Below are 18603 nucleotides of genomic sequence, written 5' to 3'. Positions count from 1 at the left end.
AATGTTATTTGGAAACCTCTTTTAAATAAGAACTTATAATTACAACATTTTCGATACCCGAACTACCTTTTTATCGGATCACGGTTCGTATTGGGATATCCAAAATGAGGTTTTTATTATAAAACAAAACCGAATTTTATTTAACACGAAACGAAAATTAAATAAATACGTTAATAAAACGTGACAAAATAAATAAATAACTAAAGGAATAAAAACTATAGCATAAAAAAAATAAATAGAAGGAGAGAATAAATTAAATAAAATAAAGAGTCTAGTCCTCGGATAATACCTTTAATTCGGTATCTGACCGTCGAAGTCGATTGATTCCACGAACCGCGAGCTCCCGTTTTTTATGAAAAATTTAGTAAAAATTGAATTTAGGAAATTTAGAGATTTTCAATTTTAGGAAAAAAAATGTTTTTTCCCCAAAAAATCCACTTCCTCTCTCTAGAAAAATATCTAGTGTGAGAAAGCTCTCCCAAAAAAATCCTCTTTCCTTTTTTCACCTTGGGATCCGTGCCCTTATATAGGGAAACGGATCCCGGAACAATGGGCGACGCCCAAAAAAAATTGGGCGTCGCCCATTGTGGTTGGGCGGCCGCCCAACCTAGTGTCAACAATAGTTGGGCGGCCGCCCAACAATGTTGGGCGAGCGCCCAACGCGAGGTTGGGCGCCCGCGCCCAACCCTCGTCGGGCGTCCGCCCGACGCGTTGGGCGTTCGCCCGACGTGGTTGGGTGCCCGCTCGGCGACCCTCGGGGCGTGCCCCGCGCCGTCGGACGCGTGCACTCCGTGGCCGCCGAGCGCGCGTTCCGCGCAGCTAGACGCTCGCACGTCGCGGCCGCCGAACGCGCGCCTCGCGCTGCCAGGCACGTGTGCTCAACGGCCCACGAGGGCGCGCACCGCCAGCGGTCCCAGGCATTGCTGGGGCGTCGAGAGCGTGCCACTCGCGGTGCGTCCGACGGACATCGCGCGCACGTCTCGAGCCGTCAAGCGGGCGTTCGACCATCGTCGTCCGCGTGCGGGATGCCGTTGTGTGCCCGCGCCGTGCCATTAATTTTCCTCAGCTTATTATTCTTTATATATTTTTCAAAACTTCCGGAATCAATCGCTTCGACCGCCTTGTTTCAGGTTTTCGTCACAGGTCCTCCGACTCGGTGTCTACAGTTGCCCCTACTTTTCTATTTTGACAGTGATGTGTGTGGTTCGAAAACGTTTTTGCTAACGTAACACATGCAATGTAAAACATATAAAAGTAAAAGACACGTAACGAGTAGGAGGAAACATACCTGACCTTTGCGCTGCGCGCTCTGGCGTTGCTTTCTGACTGCATCAGACTCTGCTTCGGGCTGCACCCTAGTTCACGATCGCTGGGATAATGGCTAAATAGCTACCCTAGTTTATGACCGCGGGGATAATGGCTAAACAGCTACCCTATTTCAAGATTACGGGGATAATGGCTAAACAGCTACCCTGATTTACGACTGTGGGGATAATGGCTAAACCGCTATCCTAGTCTACGATCTTAGGTAAATATGGCTCAAAAGCAACTCCAGTCTGCGACCATGAGTCAGATGGCTCAAAAGCAACTCCGATCTGCGACCGTGAGTCAGATGGCTCAAAAGCAACTCCGGTCTGCGACCGTGAGTCAGATGGCTCAAAAGCAACTCCGGTCTGCGACCGTGAGTCAGATGGCTCAAAAGCAACTCCGGTCTGCGACCGTGAGTCAGATGGCTCAAAAGCAACTCCGGTCTGCGACCGTGAGTCAAATGGCTCAAAAGCAACTCCGGTCTGCGACCGAGAGTCAAATGGCTCAAAAGCAACTCCGGTCTGCGACCGTGAGTCAAATGGCTAAAAAGCAACTTCGGTCTGCGACCGTGAGTCAAATGGCAAAAAAGCGGGTTCTGTTTCTTGATTTTCTTACCACACGGTTGTCTGTATTTTCTCACTAGAGCTATCATCTCGACGATTCGATGGGCACACGTCTGAGTCCGAAATGAAATAGACTACTGATTGTTTTTCTGTTGACTGTCGTCTGTATTTCGACTGGTGTCACTGTTCTGTAAAAATTAGCTGTTGTCTGGAATTGATGTTTTGACAATGTTAGTCACTGTTTGGGAGAAATGCAGGCTAAAACGGACTGCAAATCGGAAGTCTGTGCACCTAGTAATTAATTATTTACTTTTTACCTTTATGTCAAATCGTACTTTTTTCACTATTTACGGGAATGCCATTCCCTTTTCCTATATAAGGTGGTGGGGTTTCATTTCAACCCCACACCTTCTCTCTCCTCTTTCTCTCACTAGACTTCAATTTGGATTATTCTCGGGATGGATTTAGACGAATGGGATGGCACCAGAGGCATGGACGAGGTTTACGTAAACCTGGATAGAGTGGATACCTTCCACGACCCTACAACACACTTGAGCAGGACACGCTGCAACGAAGTAAGTGGTTTCTCACTTTTATTTGATTTGAACTCTAGGCTTTAGCATTCCTATACGAACATGATTTGCATGCTAACTCTTAGGCTGCTTTAGAGGACTTTAGCTAGAAAACGTGAATTCCTTTATTTACACGTAACACCTGTTTGTTTTTGTAAGAATGCGCGCTATATGCATGTGAATAGTACCCTACGAATTTATGCATGTTGACAGTAAAAACGATGTGAATAGTAAAAACTTAGCTAATGCACGTGAATAGTAAAAACGTGAATAGTACACGTGAATAGTGACAACGTGAATAGTAAAAACTTAGCTAACGCACGTGAATAGTAGAACGTGAATAGTGCACGTGAATAGTGACAACGTGAATAGTAAAAACTTAGCTAATGCACGTGAATAGTAAAACGTGAATAGTAAAAACTTAGCTAATGCACGTGAATAGTAGAACGTGAATAGTACACATGAATAGTGACAACGTGAATAGTAAAAACTTAGCTAATGCACGTGAATAGTGAAACGTGAATAGTGGCAACGTGAACAGTAAAAACTTAGCTAATGCACGTGAATAGTAGAAACGTGAATAGTGCACGTGAATAGTAAAAACTTAGCTAATGCACGTGAATAGTAAAACGTGAATAGTGCACGTGAATAGTAAAACTTAGCTAATGCACGTGAATAGTAGAACCTAATCTATGCTCCTCGTCACCGCAGACGAGGGTGGATCAAAGAATTGACTCAACCTTACGTGAAGGACCCTACATGAGAGATTTTTGCAGAAAATTGGTCCTAACTGACCGGATGTCTCTAAGTTAGAAAATGGAAGAATACCTAGTCTTAACGCGTTCTTTTCAATTGCATGCTTTAGGAGCTGTATTTAAATTTTCTTATCTTGTTCCTTTTTAGTTCATTGAGATTTCGGGGACCACCGCCGAGGTTCTCTCATGGTATGATAGGCTAGGTGCCGCGGCGAGAGCCCGTGTGCAGGAGTTGGGCTTCGAGCCCTTTATTGCAGCGCTGTCCCGCACCAACGGGGTATGCGATCCTTTTGGCCTACGGGCCTTATGCGAGCGGTGGGTTGACTCGACCCACACCTTCCACCTTTCCTTTGGAGAGATGACCATCTCGCCTCGAGATTTTTTGCTGTTGACAGGATTACGAGGGAGCAACACTCCCGTCCCTTTCCACTTTGGTATGATGCGACCACGGGTTGACCCTGCTAGGCTTGCTACCTTGATTGGACCGGGAGTTCGTCTATGCGCCAAGTCTACTCCGGTGAAATTTATTTCGACTGCTAGCCTTTTGAATAGACGGGATTTCTGCGAGACTGACGCTACCGACTTGGCGGTTCGTAGCTTCTTGGTATACGCTCTGAGTGAGACGATTTTCCGCACGAAGGGCGGGAAGGTACATGCGGGCCTTTCTGACTTTCTCTTTGTGTATTTTGCTTTAGATTCAGTTCAGGTGGGATGGCCTCGACTTCGGCCCTGAGTATGCATACGTGTCGATGATCCAGGAGCAGCAGTGTGTGCTCACCGGCCCCTGCGTGCGGGCGTGGTATCTAGGGGATCGAGGCATTACCGGGGTTAGAGACGCTCATTGGACGCCGGGTGAGATCCCCATCTCTATGTTCGCGGTACGGACCCTGCCTTTATCGGTCATTCGTCGGGACCTGACCCGTAGGTATGTTGGTAGCGCGGTGTGGATTCACGCCGGGGGCCGCGAGCCTTACTTGTCTACTTTACTGAGCGCGAGGGATGCCCCGGCGACAGCGATGGAGGTAGATCCGGTGACGGACGTGTTTTCGAGAGAGGCTGTCGCGGCAGTCTTCGGTCAGGAGGAGGTTCCGGTAAGTGATTCGGTTCCCCCTTCATTTTATTTACGATATGCTCAGAGGTTTTATTGTGTGTTTTTTTTTGCAGGAGGGATCTTGGAGGAGTGCCCACTTATCTGATTTTTTTGATGGCACTCAGACTCAGACACCAGCGCGCGAGCAGCCCTACTTCGTCGGTGAGTCCTCCAGCACAGCCCGACCGGAGAGATCGTCCATAGGCGTGCCTATACCAGGCTACGGGAGGGATTATGCTACGATCCGCTATGACGAGTCTGGGACACCTTATGCGGGATTTGAGGCGGCCCCTCCTATCTTCTCCTCGAGGGTCCCGTTTGATCCCTCGGACGCTTCACTGACCACTAGGGAGACCTGTACAGACTACGTGGATCTATCCGGCTTCCTACGAGATTGCCTCAGCTTGCGCTGCACCGACCACCTGGTATGTATCATTACTGTACTTTAGTGTAGTGAAATGTATGCATGTATGTATGATTTATGTTTTTGCCTATGCTGCCTCTTATCTGTTTTTTTTTCTTTTTTTTTTTTTTTTTTTTGTAGAGTGATCTTCATGCCCATGAGCGGAGACAGAGTGAGCTAGTGCGGGAAGCTGATGCCTGAGTTGGTCATGTGTATCAAGAGAGGAACGACCACTGGTCGGGGATGATGCGACGGGAGACTGAGGGTCGCCTTGCCGTCGAGGAGAGGGCGCGTGATGAGTCGATCAGACGCCTTGCTGCAGAGGAGAGAGCACGAGCTGCTGATGAGAGAGCATGGGTTTCTGATGAGAGAGCGCGAGCTTCTGATGAGAGAGCGCGTGCTGCCGAGGAGACACTATCTGCGGAGCGGGCATCTCACCTGAGAGATTTTGAGAACTTGGGACTTCCCTCCGTATTAGGCTCGTAGCTTTCATTGTTGCTTTGTAGCTTTTATTAGGGTTTCTCCGATGTATAGCTGATGTATAGGGAGTGGGGTGGATAGTAGGTAGGCTTTTTGTGAAAAGTAGGATAGGAAATGTATAACTCGTGATTCATATTACCATGCATTCAGTAGATTATGATGATTCCAATCATTCTCGTCAAATATATTCATGCCTTTATTTATTTACAAACCACAGAAATACTTAGTCTCTTATACATTGTTTTTGTAATTGCTCAAGTCATAACTATTGTTACCAGGACCCGCCTTTCGGTTTTCGGATCCCGGCGATTTTTCTCCTCTCCTTTTACTATCCCGGATTTTTTAAATGAGTGCCCTTTCGGGTTTTCACCCATTGTGATTTCCCTTATTGTTGCATAGGTCGCCCTTTGCGGGTTTTCGACCTATCGAGAATTTTTCTTTATTTTTCTCTTTTTTTTTTTTTTACGAAAAGTATTTCTTAAGCCTATCCAGATTGGTAGGTTCGGAGAATTCCATGCCGTCCATTGTGGTTAACTTCACCGCTCCTTTGCTTAGTATCTTCTTCACGACGAATGGTCCTTCCCAGTTAGGCCTGAACTTCCCCCTCGGGTCGGTGTGCGTCACACGGATCTGTTTCAGCACCAAATCTCCTTCTTTGATAGGGCTGGTCTTGACTTTTTTATTGAAAGCCCGAGCCATCCTTCTTTGATACAACTGTACATGGTAAAGGGCTTCCATCCTTTTCTCATCAACTAAAGCCAACTGCTCGCATCGCCTCTTTACCCATTCCGCCTCGGGAATTTCTGCTTCCACTGCGATTCTCAACGATCGCTTTTCAATCTCAATCGGCAAAACTGCTTCTGTGCCATACACCAAAGAGAATGGTGTTGCCCCAGTCGAGGTTCTGACTGTCGTGCGATAAGCCCACAACGCGAGAGGGAGGTGCTCATGCCAGTTCCGATGTGATTCTACCGTCTTTACGAGGATACTTTTAAGGTTCTTATTAGCTGCTTCTACTGCCCCATTAGCCTGTGGACGGTACGGAGAAGACCTGTGATGTTCAATGCCATATTCTCGGAAAAGATTCCTTACTTCCCCCTGAAACTGGACTCCGTTATCCGTGATCATGTGATGAGGCACTCCGAACCTGGTGATCAAGTGTTTTTCAATGAACTTTCTCATCTGCTTGGATCCCAGTTTGCTAAACGACTCTGCTTCTACCCACTTGGTGAAATAATCGATGGCGACTGCAATAAATTATGTCCATTTGAAGCATTAGGCCTTACTTCGCCAATGATGTCAATGCCCCAAGCAGCGAATGGCCAAATAGGTGCTAGCACGTGTAATTCCATGGCCGGAAGATGACTGCAATCCCCGTGGATTTGACAATCGTGACATTTCTTCGCATACTCGTTACAATCCCTTTCCATGGTGAGCCAATAGAAGCCTTGCCTAATAATTTTCTTAGCGAGTACTGCTCCTCCCATATGGGCTCCACAAATTCCCGAATGTACTGATTCCATCGCTTCGCGGGCTTCACCCGCATCCAAGCATCTTAGTTGTAATCCGTCAATGTGCCTTTTGTAAAGCAAGTCGTTATGGATGATGAACTGACGAGCTAGCCTTCTAATCACAGCTTGATCCCTAGGTTCTGACTCTGCCGGATATGTTCCATTTTTCATGAAGTTCACGATATCGAAATACCACGGTTTTTCATCTGCCCCTAACAGCATTACGTCTTCGTAGCACGGTTTGTGAGATCTTCTCAATACTAATGGTTTCGAAGCAAGGTTCCGGGGGTTGTCCCAAACTGACACCAAAGTGGCCAAGGCATCCGCGGCCTGGTTCTGAGCTCGAGGAATGTGATAGAAGCGACATTCTTTGAATCTCAATGCCAACCCTCCTAGCTGATCTAGATACGGACGTAGCCTTTCTTCTCTCACTTCCCAGTTCCCTTGTGCCTGTTCGATGATCAACTTGGAGTCACCCCAAATTTCGACATATGATGCTCCCAGTGCTGCTAATGACTCCAAACCATAAATGCACGCTTCATATTCGGCCATATTATTAGTAAGAGGGAAGGATAACTTCTTCGCCATCGGGATTCTTTCTCCTTCCGGTGAGATAAGTAGTACTCCTACTCCGGCTCCACTCGAATTAACTGCTCCGTCGAAGAACATTTTCCATGGTATGACTTCGATTGCGTTCAAATGTTCATCCGGGAAATCATAGCTTACTTCTTCCTCTTCTGCATTCAGGGGTTGGTTAGCCAGAAACTCTGCCACGGCCCTTCCTTTGATAACCTTCTTCGTCACATATTCAATGTCAAACTCGGACAAAAGCAACAACCATCTGGCTAACTTCCCCGTCAAGGATGGAGTTCGGTATAGATACTTCACGGGGTCCATCCGAGAAATAATGATCACTTTATACGATTGGAAATAGTGCCGCAGTTTCTTCGTCAACCACACCACTGCCACACATGTCTTTTCGATCATGTTGTATTTGAGCTCATACTCTAGGAACTTCTTACTTAAATAATACACCGCGTGCTCCACATCGGTGTCTCCCTCTTGGGCCAACATTGCTCCAATAGATCGCTCTTCCATCGCTACATAGAGGAGAAGCGGCTTTCCCAGTTTAGGCGGTCTCAGCACTTGCAGATTAGACAAATAGTTTCTGACGCTCTCCAAAGCTTGCTGACACTTATCATTCCAAACAGCGGGTTGGTCTTTCCTTAGCAACTTAAAGATTGGCTCGCAGATTGCGGTGAGTCTTGCTATGAACCGGCTGATATACTGAACTTGCCCCAGAAACCCTCTCACTTCCTTCTCATTTCTCGGCGCCGGCATTTCTTGTATAGCCTTTACTTTATCAGGATCTACCTCGATTCCCTTATTTCCGATTATATAGCCTAAGATTTTCCCCGACGAAACGCCGAAAAAGCACTTCTTCGGGTTTAACCTTAGCTTGAATTCTGCAATTCGGGCCAAAAACTTCTCGAGTGCGGCAAAATGCCCTTCTCTTGTCTCTGATTTGACCATCATGTCATCCACGTAGACTTCTACCTCCTTGTGTATCATGTCATGGAACAGGGCTGTGGCCATTCGCTGGTAGGTTGCCCCGGCATTTTTCAAACCAAATGGCATCACTCTGTAACAGTATGTTCGCCACTCTGTTGTGAACGAGGTTTTCGCTTTGTGCTTTTCGGCCATCTGAACTTGCATGTAGCCCATGAAACCATCCACATTCGTGTGTAAGACGCTTGACGCTGCACTGTCGATCAATACATCGATATGAGGCAAGGCGAACTCATCCTTGGGGCATGCCTTGTTAAGATCTCTGTAATCCACGCACATCCTCACTTTGCCATCCTTTTTCGCAATGGGCACTACATTTGCGACCCAAGGGGGATAGTCGATCACTTCGATGAATCCTGCTTCTAACTGCTTCTTCACCTCCTCTCTGATCTTATCTGCCCATTCGGGTCTCATACGTCGGAGCTTCTGCTTTACGGGCCTCGCCTCGGGATATGTTGGAATACGGTGAGTTACGATTGATTGATCGATTCCAGGCATGTCTTCGTATGTCCACGCGAATACAACTTCGTATTTTTTAATTATTCTCTCAAATTCTTTTCTCTCTTCAATAGTTAATTCTTGAGCAATTTGTATAAGTTTAGGATTTTCATCCGTACCAAGATTGAAAGTTGACATTTCTATTGTATTGATTTCAAATGTAGGCATGCTATATGAATGAGAATGCATGGAATGATCATGATCAACATCAAGCAAGTAAGCAAAATCGGAATTCATTTCATTGATAGCGTGGGTGATTACATCATCTGACTCAAACAAAGCAGTAATACAATTTTCATCCTCAATATCTTCGGACTTCTCATGAACTTTGGAGGTACTAGGCTCATCTCTCGCTCCTGCAGTTGCCTCAATGGTGATGACTTGCTCCTCGGCATTTGAATCCAGCATCATGATCTCCTCGACAAAGTAGCTTGCCTTTCCTTTGCCCCAGTCGGCGACATCATTGAAGATTTCAAACCCTGGCAGAATCTTTCCTTCCATGCTAGTCCACAACTCGGACGTTCCCGAATATGGCCTTCCATGCCCCTCGCTTACAAAATGCTTCCTCAAGCCTATTTTTCCTTCTGCACTCATGTTGGATGGACTCCCCTGCTCATATCCCAAACCCCTCCGGGTTTTCTGACTCTTAAAATCTGGAAACTCCGACAACCCTTGATGGTGTGCTCCTAAGCCCATTCCCGGGATGAAACCTCCCTTCATCATCTTCACCACATCGGTGGTCATGCTCGACTCGTAAATCCCAGAGACTTGGAATCCGGAGAAAAGTTGAGGCTCAATTCCCAATGCTGCCACCGAGCTCAGTTTTTCAGCTCTAATTGTAACTATCTCCTCCCCGAAGGGGAACTTAATCATTTGGTGGAGCGTGGAGGGCACACCTCCCAGCTTGTGGAACCAAGGGCGTCCCAACAACACAGCAAAAGTTACTGGGATGTCCAACACTGTGAATTCAGTCTCTTCCTCATGCGGCCCTACTTTCAATTTGGCCTTGAAGACTCCTTCAATATGCCTACGGCTGTCATCGTATGCTCTGATCACTGTTTCAGAAGCTGTCAAGTCTCCTCTCTCCACTCCCAACTTCGACAAGAGCTTCAAAGGACAAACATTAATGGCCGATCCGTCATCGACCATAACACAGTTAGTCTTCTTCCCGTTAATTTCCGCTCGGATATACAATGGCTTGTTGTGAGCCTTCCCTTCTTCTGGGAGATCCTCGTCGGTAAACGTGATCTCAGTCTTTTTCCGGGCCATTATTACCCCTACTAGCGCTGCCGGCTCAGTGTCGGTGGAAATAACCAAATTCTGCAACTCCTTCATTAGGTTCTCACGATGGTACTTAGAATGGCATAAAACTTCCCAGACCGTAGACTTAGCTTGCGTCTTCTTCAACTGTTCAAGAACTTGGTCATCGGGCTTAGGAGCCGACCCTTCTCCAATCTCAGTCTCTACCATTGGTGCCTTTCCCTCGGCCACACGACCTGATCTCGTCATCACCGCAACTTCCGGCTCGTCATCCGACTCGTCCCAAATGTTGATAGGGATCTTCCGATTGGCATCCTCCTCGTCCGAGGAACTCGCCCAAATGTCTACGACCATTAAATCCATGACGTGAGGAACACTCGGATTCAGGAAAAAGGGATCCGCCGATCCATACAAGGCCCAACCTATCAACTCATCATAGTCACGGAGGGACACTCTACTCATCCTTCTTGCGGCCAATGGAATAGCACCTCGTTGTATGCACATAAGCTGCACCTTATCGCTCATTGTCTCATTATACTGCTCATAACGGTGCCTCCACCTTCTAGCATAATCCACAAAATGTTCCTCGGGGAATTGCCTAATCCTGTCCAGATCATCCAGGGATCCCGTCCATGGAATGTACATTTCATATCTGGCCACAAAGGCATTTCGGAGCGGTATCCAATGGCACATCTCTTCCTCTGACAGACCCTGATGCCACAATAAGGCTTCACCCATCAAGGTTTCCGGAAAATGTTCATGCAACTCACACTGTGGGAATCCAGCGTTATACATATGATCGCGGAATATCCTCGCATGCTCTACAGGATCCCGGTATCCACCATGCCTAGGCATTGCTAACACCGCATCAGGTGTTTGGTAAGACGGGGAATCAGGAGTTTGCTCTGCTAGCATCCATACCGTATATTCCTTGATAAATCTCTTTGTCATAGCTGCCCAATCGGTCTTAACATACATCGGCAGCTACATGTACCACATCAGCGGTTCACCCATCAATGAATTACAAAACAAGTTAGTGATCTCTTCCTCTTTGAAACCCAAGGCTGTCATAGCCGACAAATAGAAGTGAAGGTGCTCCATAGGGTCCTTATTGCCGTTATACTTGCTCACCCTTGGCAATGGACGCTTGATGGGTCCAATCTGCATTGCAAAGTGCTCCGCGGTTCTATCCTCAGGTCTCTGATACTTTTCAAGAAACAAATCCGACAACCGATCCCAATCGTGCTTGCAAGAGTCGGGCAATGAATGGAACCATTGCAAAGGCTCACCTACCAGTGAATGGTGGAACCACTGAGCAATTTCATCTACCCCGAAGGATTCAATAAACATGTCATGCATATACTCACGCAAGTGCACTTCGGGATCCCTTCCTCCACTGAACAAACCCAAATTTGGCATGATAGTCCGAGACGCCCCTTCACCGGTCTCTTCGGCACTATCCTCGTCATATGGTGCTCCACCATCTGATCCCTCCTCCATTGGTTCTTCCTCTTGTTCCTCACCCAAGAAGGACACATACAAACCATTTCCCACATTGCTTCTTTCGACGGAGTCCAACAACTCCTCTACATCTTCCTCAAAAGATTCCATCACTACAGTTTCCGTCAAACCAACTCCGATCACGCTCACCCTATGATTAGGCAATGGATTGCGCCTAACGGAAGGGTTTGCTGATGAAGGATCAGCTATCTTCTTCTCCTCAATCAAATCTTGGATTTCGTGTTTCAGCCTCTCGCAATTCTCAATCGTATGTCCATAACTGCTGTGGAATTCACAATACCCTCTAGCCTGAATCTGCGGAGTAGGTTGAGCTTTGTTATACGGGGTAAGGGCTTTCAACAACCCCTTCTTCTGCAGACGTTCAAAAACCTTTGCGTAAGTCTGATCGAACTTGGCGAACCGCCTCTTTTCGATAGCATTAAGATCAACCACTTTCACTGTCGCAGATTCCGTACTCGCGCTAGGCCCTCCTGCACTATATCCAGACTTCGTCCACTTGGTATAAGCTTTCTTCGGCTCCCCATCGCCTTCGACAGTCAAGGCACAACTATACATCTGATTGAAATCTGTGAACGGCATATATCTCAACTCATTCTTAATGTACGGCAACGTATTGCCAATCACCATTCGGATCTGATCTTGCTCAAGCGGCTTCTGTTTCATGATCGCGGCCTTAGCCCTCCATCTCTTCACGAAGTCTGAAAGGGATTCCCCAGTCTGCTGCTTAATGCTCTCTAACTCTTTCAAAGTGACTTCCAATATGGTGTTAAAACTATACTGAGCGATGAATGACTTCGCTAACTCCTTCCAATCCTTCTTTGTCACCATTGGCAGCGCATGGAACCATGTGAGGGCAGCCCCCTCCAGGTAAGTGTTAAACAGCCCCAAGACTTGATCCTCGGTCAGGATCGTGTGCTTCATTACCGCAACGTACTGATTCATGTGAGCGGTGGGGTCTCCAGTTCCATCGAACTTTTTCATGTCAGGGAGCCAGAATTTCAGAGGCAAAGCTGTTGCTGTCAAACAATTCTTCAAGTTATAGAAATCTTGACTCCCGGAGCTTCCTCCGCACAAGTCCTGCACTTCTTGTGTGATGTGTTGCCTCCACTCCTCTTCCTTAGCTTTCTCCTTCTCTAACTGTTTTCGGACATAATCCTGATAATCCTCCTCATTCCCAAAGCGAGGGCCATCGTTCACCTCATTCTCAGCACGCTTACTACCACTCTTGTTGTCCTTCAGTGCTAACTCAGCTAGCTGGGCAAAGATTGCGGCCAGCTGGTCGTTGATATTGTTCACAGAATTCTCCAATTCAGCCACCTTCTCGTCGGTTGCAGACATACTGACAGAAGACTGAGTATACTCGGATGAAGATGATTCAGAAGCCACAACTACTGATTCGGGACTGTCTACTCGTGACTGATCAAACTGTCTGACAAGCCGATTACTCTCGCGAAACCACAACCGCTTAATGATAACGTCTGCGCGAACGGTATCCATTAGTATGTATGCATGATTTCATATGCATGATTCGTGGTGTGTGCGTTTATTTATTTACGATTATAAGATAAGAAGAACAAACGTTAGTTCTATTTACACGTATCACAACATCTCTCTTCCACCCTTATTCCTCCACACACTCGTTGGTCCAGGTCTCTTTCCTAGGATTTTGGTTTGGGGCTCACATTGCGGTCCAGGGGACGCGTGATGCCGTCGATTATTACGGGAAAGTAAATCAACCATCAGACAATACAGTTCGTTTTGACGTATCCATATTCAGTGACTAAAAAATCGACCAAGTTGGATTGTCCTTTCGGAATAACTCGTCTTTCGTCCTTTCGCGAGACGCATTAATTCGGGTTTTGATTCCCTTTGAGCGCATCTCAGTTTTTAGACGTGGTATGAGTTATTCTTCTAGTCCAATCGTTCGTTATTGTCAAATGACTCGTTCCCTTTTATTCGCGTGGGTTCATGTCTCGATTTTTGGATTACAACGGGATCTTTTGGATCTATCGAGAGACGTAACCACGTGTTTATTTAGTGATGGAATCACTTTTGGATTTTATTTTAGGGAACGGGCTCATCGCGTAACACATTTGTTCTTAGCGTCGAGGATTCGTTTGCTTATTTTGCTACGTGAAAGACGGTGAGTCTTATTTTGAGCGCACGGTAACCTTTCGGCTAATTACAACTCTTTGTTCCTCCCAATCCACGGGATATATCATCTCAGTGTGGTTATAGAAAATCAATGTTTCGTTGAATCGCGTGTTTGTTCGAAGCGAGGATATCACCGTTTTCTTTCCTTTAGGCGCGAATTTAAGCAAACACGTATATCGGGCCATATTTCTTGCAGTTTTGGTAATGGTCGAAATGATCGAGTCGTTAGTCAAAACCCGCAGTCTCGTCCATATGGCGCAATTATATGGTTTGACTTAATTCGGCTTTGAGATTTTAAACGGGGTATACACTCGTCCGAGGCACGTATTCAACGACATTGGTTTATTTTCTTTAACTACCCTCGGTTTTGATATATATCGTAGATTCGGAATGATTTTGGTCGTTTAGTTCATTTTTCTCTTCTTTATTTTCTTAGTCATCTGTACGGGCACATCCATTTCTCTTAAGAACGACCCGAGGCATAACGTAAAAGCTCGTCTTTCATTCGGAAGGGACGGGCTACTTGTGCGAAACTTTTCACGTTACAACAAGGTCGTGATCTTGTTTTATCCCATTTTATTTAAAGAATGTGAATAACGGCTACCGTTAATATAGTCTTTTGTATCGAAATGTAACTATCCTTAACACCGAACCGATTAATACTAATACGTGCTTACGTCATAACGTATTTCCTGAACACGTGCCTTCGTCGGGACACCGAAAGGGACAACGCGGGTCGCACATGTTCATTCATATGAGATGACTAAGTCGTCTTTAGTTCAAATCGTTTCGATGTTTTAGGGTAATTAGTATGTCGATTCATGAGTATATATTAACGCATCGTCTCATTTTCTTTACATAATTTAGGATTAGACACGTATCATGGCGGTTTGAAAACACGAACTGATTCATTTATCACATCAAAAATAGTAACGGGTAATCCTATGGAAACTTCTAAGGCTACTATATGCTGACACGGCGACCTCACAGGACCGCACAGATTCGCCCCTAACGAATGGATGGGGACCCTCTGGCGCCTTACTGTAAGGGGGAACTTACGCTAGCCTCTTTCGAGCGACGAATGGACTCTCGCTAGAGGTTTCGCGGAAATTACCCAAAGGGTTTGCAATAATGCTCGTGAATGCATACGAAAAGAAGTAAAACGACCCGTCCCTGTTAAGGGCTTAGTGCATGCCTTCCGGAATCAAATTTCTCGCTTCCCCAGCAGAGTCGCCACTTGTTAGACGAGGTGCCGCGGCCTAATCTCCCGGGCGGACCGGGGGGTGGACAACCTCATGGCGACGTAAGCGGTGATTGGCGCCGAAAGCAACCAATCGCGGAATCAAGCTGCTCGGCAGGACCGGAGCTCGGAGATATGGAAGAGTCGCCACCCACGAATGGAAAAATGAACACCGATCCCTTGCGGGAGACCGGTGTGGGTTCGGGAAACTTAGGTATGAGCCGAGAAGGCTAGCTCCTTTCCGGAGAAAGGCTAGTAGGCACCCCGACATCGCCCGGTTATGAACCACCGGCCTCCTACTCAGCATGTTAGGCGATAACGGACTAATCGTATACTTCTTTAAGTTTAAAATTCATTTGAAACCCTTTTCTTTCTCTTTTTGGAAACCATTTTGAGCATATGATATTGAAAAGCCACATCAGTAATGAATCACCCATTTATGTTTATACATACACAGAGAGGGGGAAGAAAGAAGTGATTTATTTACAACCGTATTTAAATGTTATGTTGTGTGTCTATTCTACATTAACTCATTCCCCCAAAACGATGTTTATTACATGGTTCGCACCTTAATCGCCGTTGGAACGATTTAGGTGCGTTTTAAAACCCCGTTTGATGAAGCTTACCCGCATCGCCGTTGGAACGACTCGAGTAATTGAAAACGTTAAAGTAAAAGCCTTTTAATAAGAAAAACGTGGTTAAACATACAAGTCAATTTTATTTTGTACAAATTCATTAAGAAAGCGATTCAAAATCTCCATTATTAACAAAGAAAACGATTTTGATTACAATGTTCGCTTAATCCGTCGTTGGAACGGACTAAGGTTTTAAAACGTGGTGTTTTGAAGACGATTTGAAATATCAACCAAAATGACTCTATTTATCTACATTAGAGATCTAAGAAAGCTCATTAGCTTAAATAATTTAATTGAAAACTCTCTTTTTGTGACTTATTTTCCCCACTTATTTAATGGACTCTCTAACTATTATAATTACATCAATAAACACATTTAGGCCCAAAAGTTAATTTTTCCAAGTGAAGCCCATTTGAAACATGGACTTATAAATGACCAAAAGAAATAAAGAAAATAATATAGATATATATTTACACATTTTAGCCCAAAAGACATAAAATAAGAGTAAAAGAAAATATACTATCTAATACATATATAAGAAAGAATAATGAAAATAATATATTTATACTTTAAACACAAGAAAATGGTGAATGAAATTCATAAATAAGAAAATAGCATTTATCACTCAAAATAATTTTATTTAACAATAATTAAGATAACCCAAATATACCCCAAAACTATATATATACATAACTAATATAATCCTAATGTCAAAAAGACTATATGTTCATCCTCCAATATCTACTAATTATCTTCCAAAATGCCCAAGTAAATAACATTTAAAATAGAATTTAATGTAATTTAAATGAATAATAATAAAAAAGAAAGTAATATGTACATATATAAAAAATTAGAATGAAAATGGAATACCAATCTCCTAAAATAATTATATATGCTAAAGTCTTAAAACAATTTGAGAAGAATATATTACATAATTATATATATATATATATACTAAGGATTAAAAGTCTAAAAGTTGAGAAAAAGGGACCGAAATGGCATTTTTTACATTTTGGCAGATTTACCGACGGAAAATCCGTCGGTAAACAACATTTAGTGACAGAATTGGCAAATTACAACAGCACTCTAATATTTTCCAGATTTATTCAAAAGCTTTAAATTAAATCTAATTCAATCGTTTTGGACTTCCGAACTACCAAAGATGGATCATAGTCGAACACGGAAGTTCCTAAAGCGATGTTTTTATTTTAAAACGTTATTTGGAAACCTCTTTTAAATAAGAACTTATAATTACAACATTTTCGATACCCGAACTACCTTTTTATCGGATCACGGTTCGTATTGGGATATCCAAAACGAGGTTTTTATTATAAAACAAAACCGAATTTTATTTAACACGAAACGAAAATTAAATAAATACGTTAATAAAACGTGACAAAATAAATAAATAACTAAAGGAATAAAAACTATAGCATAAAAAAAATAAATAGAAGGAGAGAATAAATTAAATAAAATAAAGAGTCTAGTCCTCGGATAATACCTTTAATTCGGTATCTGACCGTCGAAGTCGATTGATTCCACGAACCGCGAGCTCCCGTTTTTTATGAAAAATTTAGTAAAAATTGAACTTAGGAAATTTAGAGATTTTCAATTTTAGGAAAAAAATGTTTTTTTCCCAAAAAATCCACTTCCTCTCTCTAGAAAAATATCTAGTGTGAGAAAGCTCTCCCAAAAAAATCCTCTTTCCTTTTTTCACCTTGGGATCTGTGCCCTTATATAGGGAAACGGATCCCGGAACAATGGGCGACGCCCAAAAAAAATTGGGCGTCGCCCATTGTGGTTGGGCGGCCGCCCAACAATAGTTGGGCGGCCGCCCAACAATGTTGGGCGATCGCCCAACTTTCGTTGGGCGATCACCCAACGGCGTTGGGCGAGTGCCCAACGCGTTGGGCGTTCGCCCGACGTGGTTGGGTGCCCGCCCGGCGACCCTCGGGGTGTGCCCCGCGCCGTCGGACGCGTCCACTCCGTGGCCGCCGAGCGCGCGTTCCGTGCAGCTAGACGCTCGCACGTCGCGGCCGCCGAACGCGCGCCTCGCGCTGCCAGGCACGTGTGCTCAACGGCCCACGAGGGCGCGCACCGCCAGCGGTCCCAGGCATTGCTCGGGCGTCGAGAGCGTGCCACTCGCGGTGCGTCCGACGGACGCCGCGTGCACGTCTCGAGCCGTCAAGCAGGCGTTCGACCATCGTCGTCTGCGTGCGGGATGCCGTTGTGTGCCCGCGTCGTGCCGTTAATTTTCCTCAGCTTAGTATTCTTTATATATTTTTCAAAACTTCCGGAATCAATCGCTTCGACCGCCTTGTTTCAGGTTTTCGTCACAGGTCCTCCGACTCGGCGTCTACAGCTGTGACAGAAGAACTTATGCAGATACAGCATGGAATTAGAATTAATGGATTTGTTGAAGGCAAGACGTGGATTGAATTGCCAAAATCCTGTTAACATTCTCCATATATCTCTAGAAGTCATATCCCTTCCAGGATGGCGTTGAGTTGTGTCTCATATCGATCAGAGATATCAACTTTCCCTTTTTGAGAAGAAGTGCGTTTTTGAACATTTTTTAAAGACTTAGTCATGTCTGTGAGAGAAAAGAAAATGAAGTCTGTAGGATTTGAGAATTTTCAGAAAGATGAAATGAAATGGAAGAAGTCTGATCCTACAGGAATATATAAATCCTATAAGTGAAAGGTTGTGTCTGTCAGAAAGAAAAAGGTGCCAAAGTGATACCTCTTTAATTCAACTGACAGAAATTTTAAAGAAGGAAGACTGTAATCCCTTACAGTTATTTCAATTACAAAAAGACAGAAAATCTCAATTGAGATTTTCGGAATCTCAACTGAGATTTCCAAATCCTGGAATATGAAAAATCTCAACTGAGATTTTGGAATATTTAATTTCTTAATAACACTTAATACTTAATGAAATCATTTTCAAAACATGACTAAATTAAAATTTTAATGCGAACAAAACTCATTTGTACAAAAAAAATAAATATATAAAAATAAATAAAAATTAAAGTAAATAAAATT

The sequence above is a fragment of the Euphorbia lathyris genome, chromosome 4 (genome assembly GCF_963576675.1).
Source record: "Euphorbia lathyris chromosome 4, ddEupLath1.1, whole genome shotgun sequence".
Taxonomy (NCBI): domain Eukaryota; kingdom Viridiplantae; phylum Streptophyta; class Magnoliopsida; order Malpighiales; family Euphorbiaceae; genus Euphorbia; species Euphorbia lathyris.
Note: the sequence above shows the minus strand (reverse complement) of the source record.